Here is an 11,304-nt window from a genome sequence, read left to right as displayed (position 1 = left end):
GGTCAATGGGGTGGGTGGGGGGTTCAGGCTGCCGAAGGCTGGGTGTGTGTTCTGTGGGGGGAAGGGGTCAGTCAGGCTGAGGTGGGTTAGGTCTTCCGGGCTGGCGGGGAGGGGAGGTGGGGGTCAGGCTTCCGTGGGATCAGTCTGCAGGGCTGGCGGGTGGGGGGTTAAGGCTGCCACAGGTTGGGGCCGTGGGGCCAGCATGGGGGTCAGGCTGCCACAGGCCGGTCTGAGGGGCCAGCAGGTGGGGGAGGTAAGACTGCTGCGGGGCTGGCAAAGGTGGGGTAAGAGGTCTGGGGGGCCGGGGGGGAGGTAAAGGCTGCCATGGGGACAGTCTGTGGGCTGGCATGGGGGTTAAGGCTGCTGCAGGTGGGGGCCGTGGGACTGGTGGCAGGGGTCAAGCTGCTGTGGGGCCAGCGGGGGGTCAGGCTGCCATGGGTTCAGGCCACGGGGCTGGTGGGGGTCACGCTAGGCAGGTTCGAACTGTGGGGAGGGGATTAGCCTTGTATTAGTGGGGGGAGTTCACTCGTAGCGTGAACTAAGGTAAGTAAAAGTGTCCCTCGTTTCAGCGAGTACTCATTAGTAAAGTGCTTGTTTAACGAGGGATGAGTGTAGCTATTTGACATGAAATTTTCCCCCCTCTTTGCTGTGTGGACCCTCACAGTTGCTGGAGCTAAGACAAGTCGAAAGCCCCAAAGTCAACCTGGGTTAGCTCGAAAAGACTTTCAATGCTGACAGATGAGTACAGTGCTGTTACTCTTTGGAAACATGGGCTGTAGTTTATTTGTGAATACGGTACATGCTGGCTATTTCAGCCTGAAATAACTCCACTCTTTTCTCAAGTGAGTGAATCCTTAGTCAGTTTCCTATAGGGCTGACTACAAGTGTTGTCTTCGTTGGGCGAGTTAAGCCGGGGTGAGCAAACTTTTTACGTCGGGCCCCACTTTTCATCCCTGCACTTAGCAGCTCCCCCTCAACCTATCTAACATAATCCAAACCGATGGAAATTTTGGTCATGTTCAGATGGGAAAAAAACCAAAAAAAAAAACCCCAAACCCTTTTGGCGCATGTAAGAAAATAAGGATGTGGAATGTAAAAACGTTATTAATCAGTATAGAAATGTGACTACGCACATATAAAACAGTAACATATTTCAATATTTTTAATGACATGGATGCACCTGAGACCCAGCAGCCGATGGCACTGCACCCCGGCTTACAAAATTTCATGACCCCCAAGGAGGCCCACCCTCCCCCACTTTGGGCCCCCAGATCAAACTGACCTGGGTTAAGTGACTGGTCTCCTGGGGCTGTGTGTAACCTGAATATTTTGTGATCTTTGGTGAAGTAGCCATTTATCACTAAGTCCTGGGTGGCAAGGCAGACTGGAGTGTCCAAGAATACCACCTGTGACTCCATGGGAAGACAGTTCTAGCACGTCAGGAGTCCACTTCTAGCACTAGCTTGGGGGAATCTAATTATAGAACACACCCCTTGTGGGTCTGAGTCCTGCCTTTAAACATTCTGCCCCGAGATTGGCCCTCCTGGCTGTGAGCCACTGCAGACAATCAAAAAATTAGACTGATAAAGTACCAGGGATGGACAGACTGGCCCAGAAATCTGAAAGAAACACCTGGAGAGATGTGAATGTCTGCAAAGCTGCTTGAAACTGTGAGTGGAGGGCAGGTGTTGGTATTGGGCAGAATAGCTGATAAAGCACGTTATTTAACCAGGGAGCTCGGAAAGAGCCGGGTGGAAATTGCCATGCAGTGTAGCCTTGAAAATGGTAATGGGAAAGGAAAACGTGGCTGGGTGTGGGAATCAGGTGGGACCATGGCCTACCATGAATGCAAATAAGGGCCCAGCAAGACAAGTGCCTGTTCCATCTGATACAAAGAAATGGAGGTATAAGGACTGATGGATGGAGCACTGGACTGGAACCCTTGAGACCTGGGGCTGTTCCTGGCTGTGCCACTGATTTTGTGTGTGACCATGGACAAATTCCCTCTCTTCTCTGCATCTCTGTCAGCAGGTGCTCTGTTCAGAACCCCCCTTTTTCCCACAGGGCATCATAAACAAACAGCCCGAGTCAATGCCAAAACCCTCTCTGCAGGGCAGGTTGACCTACAGGACAGAGTCTCTACAGCAAATTGCCCATGTGGCAGGGCAGGTTGACCAAGTGGCTAGAATCAATACAACAAGGCCTCTATCTCAGGGCAGGTTGGCCTAGTGGTTAACCTCATAGAATCATAGAATCATAGAAGAGTAGGACTGGAAGGGACCTCGAGAGGCCATCGAGTCCAGCCCCCTGCCCTCATGGCAGGACCAAGCACTTTCTAGACCATCCCTGAAAGCCATCTCTCTAACCTCGATAGATAGGTTAGAGACAATACAGGCCCTTCTCACAGGGCAAACCCCATGAGTCAGGGTTTGGGAAGGGAGTAGGTGGACCTGGGTCCTCCCTTCTCCACTGGGCCCCAGACAAGGGCCCTAGCAGTGGTGGGATGGCCCATCACTGACTTGGTGGGGACTCCAACCAAAGCAGGCCAAGTTACTGGGGAACATTCCCCTCCCTGGGCTACTTCCTACCTGCCTTGCTGGCCATCCTCAGCACTTTCCTCTCCATCTTGATGGCTTAGCTAGTCCTCCCCGGCTGACTAGCCCCATACTCTGGTCTGCCAGCAGTTCCCTCTCTGAAGCCACACAGGCACCTCCTGCCATGGCAGCGGCCAGCCCAGACTGACCAGATACACAGGCCGGCTGCCGGAGCATGCCCAGCAAGGCTGTAGCAGTGGGGTCTCGTTGGCCATGTAGGCCAAATTAGCCTGCTCTGATTCAGTGTGGGGTTGATACATCTCGTCACAGTCTCCATGTCCCCTCCCCCTTTGTTTGGCTTTGTAGACAAGCCAACTCCATTTATAAGCCATTTTGTTTCTTACTATATACATCTCTGGTGGCTGGCACAATAGACCCTGAGCTCTATTAGGGCCGCCATGCATTCCTGTAACACAAATCATTACATATAGCAACTGAGGGGGTGGAGGGCGGTGTAGGCAAAGGTCTAACATTCACCTCCCAGTTTTCAAATGCTCTGCAGTCTTCTTTGCTAAGGGATAGTTCTCTCTTGAGTACCCTGTCAATAAGAATCAGAGAAGTAGCTGTGTTAGTCTGTATCTTCAAAAACAACAAGAAGGCCTGTGGCACCTTATAGACAGAGATGTTTTGGAGCATAAGCTTTCCTGGGCAAAGACCTGCTTCATCAGATGCATGCATCTAACGAAGCAGGTCTTTGCCCAGGAAAGTTTGTGCTCCAAAATATCTGTTATTCTATAAGGTCGAACAGGACTTCTTGTTGTTTCTGTCAATAAGAGATCCTCAGAAAGCATATACCGATATTTAGGACTGATGACTTTGGTGCTAATACAGGTTGAATCTCTCTAGTCCAACATTCTCAGGACCTGACCAGTGCCAAACCAGAGAATGCCAGACTAGAGGCGATCAACATTGTCTAGCAGCATTACCAACACTTCCACTGTTTATTGGTCTCTTAGAAGACATTTAGGGGTCAATTACAGCTGAATATCAGCACAAAACACTGAGAGCCAGGACTGGTGGCTGGAAACAAACTTTATGGCACTACAAGAAATGTGGCCAAACCCATGACAAGCAGCCTTCTGGCTAACTAAAATCATGCCAAATTCCTGTTGTCGCCAGATGAGAGAGTTCCGAATTAGAGAGGTTCAACCTGTACTGTAACTTTGGTTAGTTCAAAATTTTCCACCAATTTTCGGTGGAAAATTGGGCTGCCAGTCCGACAAACTTTTTTCCTGGAAAGTACGTTCTCCTCAAATTTTTTGAATAAAGACTGGGAATGTTGGGCACTTTTTTTTATTTGTTTTGGTCTTTTGATGAAAAGGCAAAATTTTTTACTGAAATATTCCCCTCCTCTATTTTTAACTAGCTCACACTGTAACCTTAGGAATCTGCCTGGACAGAGAGAGCAGTTCAGTCTAGGAGCTAGATGTATCTATTGTGGCCATTCCTGCCTGTTAGTTTAGTTTAGGTAATGTGTACGCCAGGGGTCAGCAACCTTTCCAAGGTGGAATGCTGAAATTTGACCTTTTGACCTCTATGTACGGGCCGAGTGCTGGTGATACTTTTTAAAGTCACTAATAGTCCTACTTACAATAGCTTCATTAATAAATAAATGAAGGTGCAGAGCTTTACCATGTAGGTGGTGGTTGGTAGCATTAGCTGGTCTTTTGTCAATCCACAGGCAGCTTGGCTTTGGGCAAGCTCCCGGCTGCATTGGGGAGGATGGATGGAGCTGAGCTCCCGCCTCTCTTGCCAATGAAAATCGTCTCACTTGCCACTCTTGGGACACATGCTGGGGGTTGCTGACTCCTGGTATGCACCATTATTGGAGCAGCTTCTTAGCTGTATTCTGACATTAATAGGAGATCTTACGTATAGTCAAAGTGGATTACAATTATGTTTATTGCCTGTGGCTGTGAATGTCAAAGATTCTATGACAGGTGCCCTATCCAACAATTTCTTTGAAAACCTTAGTCTGTTTTTACAAAGCTAAAATCAGACTGTCCATAATCCAGGCAAATTAAATTAAAATAGCGCCCAACGTGGAACAGCCAGATTTGATTGAGGCTAGATTTTTCAGGAGGGTGCAGCTGCTGGGATTTGCTACTGCGTGTAGTAGGAACTGTGGGAGCGGAGTGTTTTTGAAAATTTGGGCACTTCATATCGGTGCTGGATACTATTGGAATTCTGACTCACTTACCTGGGAGCATATGTGTCTCGACTCAGGACATAGAGTGTGAGGCAGCAAAGCATGTAAGGCACCTGCTTTTCCAAAATGCTTACTCCTTGCTTGCATACACAGGACACAGGACTCATTCCTGGCCCAAAGAGTTTATGATCAAAGCCTCACTGAAATCAAGAGCTCATGTGTGTAGAGCTGATGGCCAAATTGGGGCCTAACACCATACGCTCCACATTTACAACTATTTACAAGTGTGAGCAAATGTTTCTCATCCTTTAACAAGTCATCATTGAGTTGCTATCAATGTCTATCCCATCTAAGAGCTTTCAAACTCTTAACAGAAACTACAATGTACTAACAATATCTTAGGGTATGTCTACACTGCAATGTTAAGTCCAGGGTTATGAACCCAGGCTAAAGCCTAAACCCCTTTTCATCGATACAAACTGCAGTAATCCAGGGTTTTCATCCAGGGTTCTAGGACTCAAATGGAGGCAGAAGATTTGAGCCTGAGTTGAGCCAGGGCCCAGGGTTCAAGCCCTATTGCTTTGCAGTGCAGATGCATCCACACAGGAGGTGTGTCCTGAAAGTCATACAATCATAGGGCTGGAAGGGACCTTAGGAGGTCATCTAGTCTAGCCCACTGTCTAAAGCAGGATCAACCCCAGCTAAGTCATCCCAGCCAGGACCTTGTTAAGCCAGGACTTAAAAACTTCTAGGCATGGAGAGTCCATCACCTCTCTAGGCAACGCATTCCAGTGCTTCACCACCTTCCTGGTGAACTAGTTTTTCCTAATATCTAACCTCCTCCTGTCCTTCTGTAACTTCAGACCATTGCTCCTTGTTCTGTCCTCTGTCACCACTGAGAACAATTTCTCTCCAACCTCTTTAGAGCATCCCTTCAGGAAGTTGAAGGCTGCTCTTAAATCAGTTTTCTCTACTGTAAACTAAATAAGCCCAAATCCCTCAGCCTCTCCTCGTAGGTCATGTGCTCCATAGGTCAAATCCTGCCAATAGCATCCCACAGTCCTATGGGCTGGCTTCGTCTGTCCTTCAGACAGTCAAGTTTTCACACACTACACCATCAGCAGAGGGATAGATTGGAATAGACCCTCCACATTTTGGGAGGGTGCTGGGAAGTCTGGGATATGGACGGTTGGAGGAGGGCCAGCATAATGGAGGAATTCTGCTGGAATTCAACAATTCCTAACTTGGGCTTACAGATGAGTGTAGATGCTTAAACCCTAGGTCAACACACCCAGTGCCTTCTACCTTGAGTTCTACTACCTCAAGATTTCAGCATACATCTACTCTTACACCACAGTTCAAATATGGTACCTTTACAGCACATCATCTACTCCTGATGTGGGGCACAGTGTAGTATTGGGTGGCATGCTACAGTGAATCAAAATTGTCCCTACAAAGATATTTCATCGCTCTTTAAATAGCTAAGTATTTATAAAGACTGTGGAGGTCATTTTCTTTAGTGCGCTGAGCTAAACACAGTAGAGGTCCATGTAAAACATCAGCCACCGCCACTGCCAGTACATGATGCAATTTACAGCATAAGCGCTCCCCTTTGTCACAAAAGGCCCCATGGTGCCATCCTCATTTGCAAGGAGTCCTGCTTCATTCTGAAAAAAGAATGGGACCATTCCTTGCAAATACACACCTTAGAACCTGTCCCTAACTAAGCAAAATGCTATGGGCTAGATTCAGTCATCCTTCCTCACCCTGAGTAGTGCCTTACTCTCTGAGCTCTCCAGCTGAAATCAGTTTAGCTACTCACAGAGTAAGGGCCACTTGATGTAATGGTAGCGGGCTTCAGCACCATATTAGCGAGCGATAGGAGGCAATATATCCAAACAGCTTCTGTCATTTTGCTGTGATTTTCTGTCTCGCATTCCGAGTTCAAGTGACTGAGATGCAAACTTTGTAGGATGATCCAGTTTCTAAAAGTAAAGTTTTGCAAACCTCTTTCATTTCAAACGGCACGAAACAAGCCGTTTACACCCTTCCCACTTGTCCGTAACAGGCTGTTTATGAAAGTACAGTATGAAATACTTTCTTGTGCTCTTCAAAAGAGCACGCAAACGTTTGTCCTCCTGCTCTGACTTCACCTGGTGGCTTTCATTTGCTTCGACATAAAGAGAGGGTGAAGCAACGTAATAGAAAAATAGAAAACATCTTTGTCGGAAAATGAGATTGCAGCTGTGTAACTGGAGCGCACAACCATAAATCAGAATGTCAAATCCAAAGCACATGACTTTTTGCAAGTTCTCCATGTGTGCTATAATGTGATTACAGCCTGGTTACTATTATGATTTAAAACAAAGTCTTTCATGCTAGAAACAAAATGCGGAATGTGAGCAGCCTGGGGGAGAACACCATGAGCTGGAGACTAGAGCTTTATTCTCAGAGAGGTGGACCAGAGTATTTCAAGTGCCGGTTTGTCAGGTGTGAGCGGGTGAGGGAAGGATTCAAGGCTAACCTTGGCAGAGGGCTTAACATGAGGGACAAATTATCCTGTGGTGTTCAACTCTGCCTGACAATTTGAAATTAGGGATGCGAGGAGAGCAGAGAAATCTGCAGAACATCCTGAAGCCAAACACACAGATTACAGAAGTCATTCTTTCCTGTCTATCACATAAACAAATGGGCCAGCTGTTATTGCTAAGATTCCAGTCTGAAAACTTGGACTTTCTTATATAAACTTCAATGTAATGGTATTTAAAGTGTCATAGACAATAAGCATCTAAGCCTAGTCAATATATTGCAGACGAGTTGCATGAACTTCGAGACTTGTTAAAGACAGCTGTGCTTTTTTTGTAATTCAAGTCAGTCTCCAAATTGGGCAGCCCTCCAGGTGTATTTTCAGACAAACACTGTGTGCTAAGAAAATGTGTTGTTTGGAACAGAGCAGGGATGGTTTGGAGTCAAATCCTATGCAGAAGGACACCAAGACGGCATCCTTCATTATTAGGGGGTATGGGGGCTTTGTTCTTGGGGCCATTAGCTGGTCTCACTGTTGATCAGGGGGAAATCGTGGCCCCACTGAAATCAAGGGGAGTTTTTCCTTTGGCTACAGTGGAGCCAGGATTTAACCCCACATATATAAATGAGTGTCCAGGGATTCCTGCGACTTTCACAACATGAGAGAACAGTACAAGCATATCTTAAAAATAGCTCTGCTGCTTTTGGGAGACAGCAGCTTTCGAAGGCTGAAAGTTGTTAGCTGTGTTGCTATAGCCTCATTGGTGCTAGGAGACTGGGGGGATAAGGTGTGCGAGGTAATATTTTTTTATTCCACTAGCTTCTGTTGGCAAGAGAGATGAGCTTTAGAGCTTGCACAGAGTTCGTCTTCAGAGAGGCTGAAAGCATCACCTGAGGCAATATGCTCTTGAAGCCAGAGAAGAGGGATGCTAGGTTACCCGTCAAAGGCTCTTGGGCAGGAAGGCTCTGTGAAGATGTGTTGCATTCTTCGCTGAGGTGATTTAAGACTAAAATCTAGAGTCCAATTATCTCCTCAGGCTGAAATAAGCCAGCATTAGCCCTGCGGAAGCCGGTGGAGTTACATTGCTGTAAGACGTGTGCAATCAGAATCAGACCCTCTTTGGTTAGAATGGGGCAACTCTGGTTCCAGCTCATGTTTTTTGACTGAAGCTCTCTCCAAAAGCGCTTCCCACTGACCTCAGTGGGAGCTCTGGGAGGTTCCTCATGTCTGCAAACCAGGCAGGTGCCTAAATATGGATTTTGGAGCCAAACTTTAAAGTCCTGGTTTGGAACCCTTGGCTGACATGCAGATGGCTGGGGAATTAAAACTGTTACATTGGAAACCGTTTAGCATGGGGTCAGTGCTTGATATTGTTAGATGCACCCCTGAGGCTAGGCCTAGTTGAAAGGCAGTTGTACTCTTGCTGTTAAGCTGTCATTCCCTAACATTGGCGGCTGTGGTAAAATATCCACCAGGCCCTGTCAAGGGTGTTTTTCCACATCTGCGATCACAGAGCGAATTCATCATTTTTTTTTATGATCAGCAGACGGTTTACACCTGAGGAGCCGCTTTGTTTTCTGCAAGTGTTACTCTGCCATGTTCCATGTCTGTCCCTCAGCATATATCAAATATCGCCCTCCTTGTCAGCAGGGCAGGAAAGCAGACAAGTTCACAGAGACAATGCAAATGAGACCCCTCGGCTCCAACCAGGATTTCTTTGGGTCTTTGGCTGGGTGGTTGGGTTTCATTTGATCTCAGATTCAGAAGAAGACAACACTCACCATGTCATTTGGGAAAAGCGGGGTAAAGGATGTGCTTAAGTCCTGTTGACGTCAGTCAGCCCCTGCTCAGCACTATCCTGAATGGGGATGGATGCAAATGAGTGCTTGAAACTGGTGGTGAGGTGCTTCTCCCAAACAGGGTCCTTCCCGCAATCTCCAAGAGGCTGTGGTGATTCTTTCAGAAGTAACAGCATCACTACAGCTGCTCTCCATCCTCCCCTCTTTCCAGTCCTCCATCTTCTCTTCCTTTTCCTTCCTCCTTTCTATGGTCTTCTCCCTTTGTTTGTTCTTTGTTTAGCTAATTGCCTCCTAGCAAAACCCCACCCAAAGAACTGAGAATTAGCAACCCAGGAAGCCACCACTGCCCCATTAAAACAAGCTTGGGCCAATATTCCTTTTGCAAACCATCAAATTTGTTCCTCTGCTTTACAAGTTCTGTCCTTACATTGACCTTGGTGACTTAGGGTATATCCACAGTAAGCTAGAAATACATGCTGCTGCGATCGATCCACCAGCCATCGATTATCATGTCTGATGTAGACACAATAAATTGATCTTCGAGCTTGCTCCCACTATCACCAGTATTCCACCAAAATGAGAAGGGTAGTTGACATCAATGGGAGAGCAGCCCCGGCCAATCTTACCATGCACAAGACGCAGAGGTAAGTATGTTGACTTCAGCTAGCTAAAGTAGATCGGCAGCTCCTTATAGCATAGACCAGGCCTTAGGCTATAAGCTCTTCAAGGAAGGGGCCATCTCTTATTCTAAGTTTGTGAAGGGCCCAGTGGAAGATGGTTTCTTTGTGAGGCAGGATGGTCCAGTGGTTACATCCTGGGACTTTAGAGGACCTGGGTTTAATTCCATTTCCTACCACAGACCTCCTGTATGATCTCGTGCAGGTCGCATGTTGCAAAGTCCACACTTTATTTGCTGCTGTTTTGAGATGGCCAAAGTGAAATATCTAGGACAGGTGAATGAGCCACAAATGTCTGCAGGGTCAGATGAAGAAATGATGTTTTATTACTAGAGCTGGCAGCCAATTTCCCCCTTTTTTGCCCCTAACTTTGAAACATTTCAGTCTTCAGCATTGCAAATGTTGGGGTGTGCAGCTTCAGCAACTTCACCCAGGGATTTCCTTCTCCCACATGTGTGCATGGGGACATCTCCCATAAAGTAATATTCATGAAACTCTTCTGCACTTTCTGCATCAATGAAACTATTCCATCATCACACATGTGCTCTGGAATGCATACCTCATGTAGCCCTCTCAATACAATAGATTTATCACCTCCACAACAAGTAATAAAGCTGGACTTGCCGTTCCCTTATATAGTGGGAAAGATTTGCAATTTGAGAGTGAGAGTTGGTGTTGGTTTTCACACAGAATCAGTTTAATTAATCACACTGTTTGAACAGCTGGGTAGTCCGTGTATTTACGCTAATGCTCAGCATTCCTAGCGAACTTGTCAAGTATGACTCAAAATAATACCTTCACCCTGCTTCAGATGATTGATCACATATCGTGACTCTTCATTCACTCCTAAGCATCTGATAAATCAAAAGCTGTCCCGTACCGGTCAAAGGGTTTGCAGTTACTTGCTGTATGTTGGATAAATGATCTCAAAACAGCTTTGAAAAGCTTTGCATTCGCACTTCTTTTGCTTGCAAATTACATTGCAATTTCACTTGCATTCTTTGGGCAGATCTACACTGATGGGAAGATTGACCTGCTGACGGTCGATCTTCCAGGATTTGATTTAGCACACCTAAGCTGTGTCTACACGTGCACGCGACTTCGAAGTAGCGGCACTAACATCGAAATAGCGCCCGTCGCGGCTACACGCATCGGGCGCTATTTCGAAGTTAACTTCGACGTTAGGCGGCGAGACGTCGAAGTCACTAACCTCATGAGGGGATCGGAATAGCGCCCTACTTCGACGTTCAACGTCGAAGTAGGGACCGTGTAGACGATCCGCGTCCCGCAACGTCGAAATTGTGGGGTCCTCCATGGCAGCCATCAGCTGGGGGGTTGAGAGACGCTGCCTCTCCAGCCCGTGCGGGGCTCTATGGTCACCGTGTGCAGCAGCCCTTAGCCCAGGGCTTCTGGCTGCTGCTGCTGCAGCGGGGGATTCATGCTGCATGCACAGGGTCTGCAACTCGTTGTCGGCTCTGTGTATCTTGTGCTGTTTAGTGCAAGTGTGTCTGGGAGGGGCCCTTTAAGGGAGCGGCTTGCTGTTGAGTCCGCCCTGTGA

This window comes from Carettochelys insculpta, chromosome 6 (assembly GCF_033958435.1).
Source record: "Carettochelys insculpta isolate YL-2023 chromosome 6, ASM3395843v1, whole genome shotgun sequence".
NCBI lineage: Eukaryota > Metazoa > Chordata > Testudines > Carettochelyidae > Carettochelys > Carettochelys insculpta.
The sequence above is the reverse complement of the archived record's forward strand: the minus strand, read 5'-3'. Positions refer to the sequence as shown.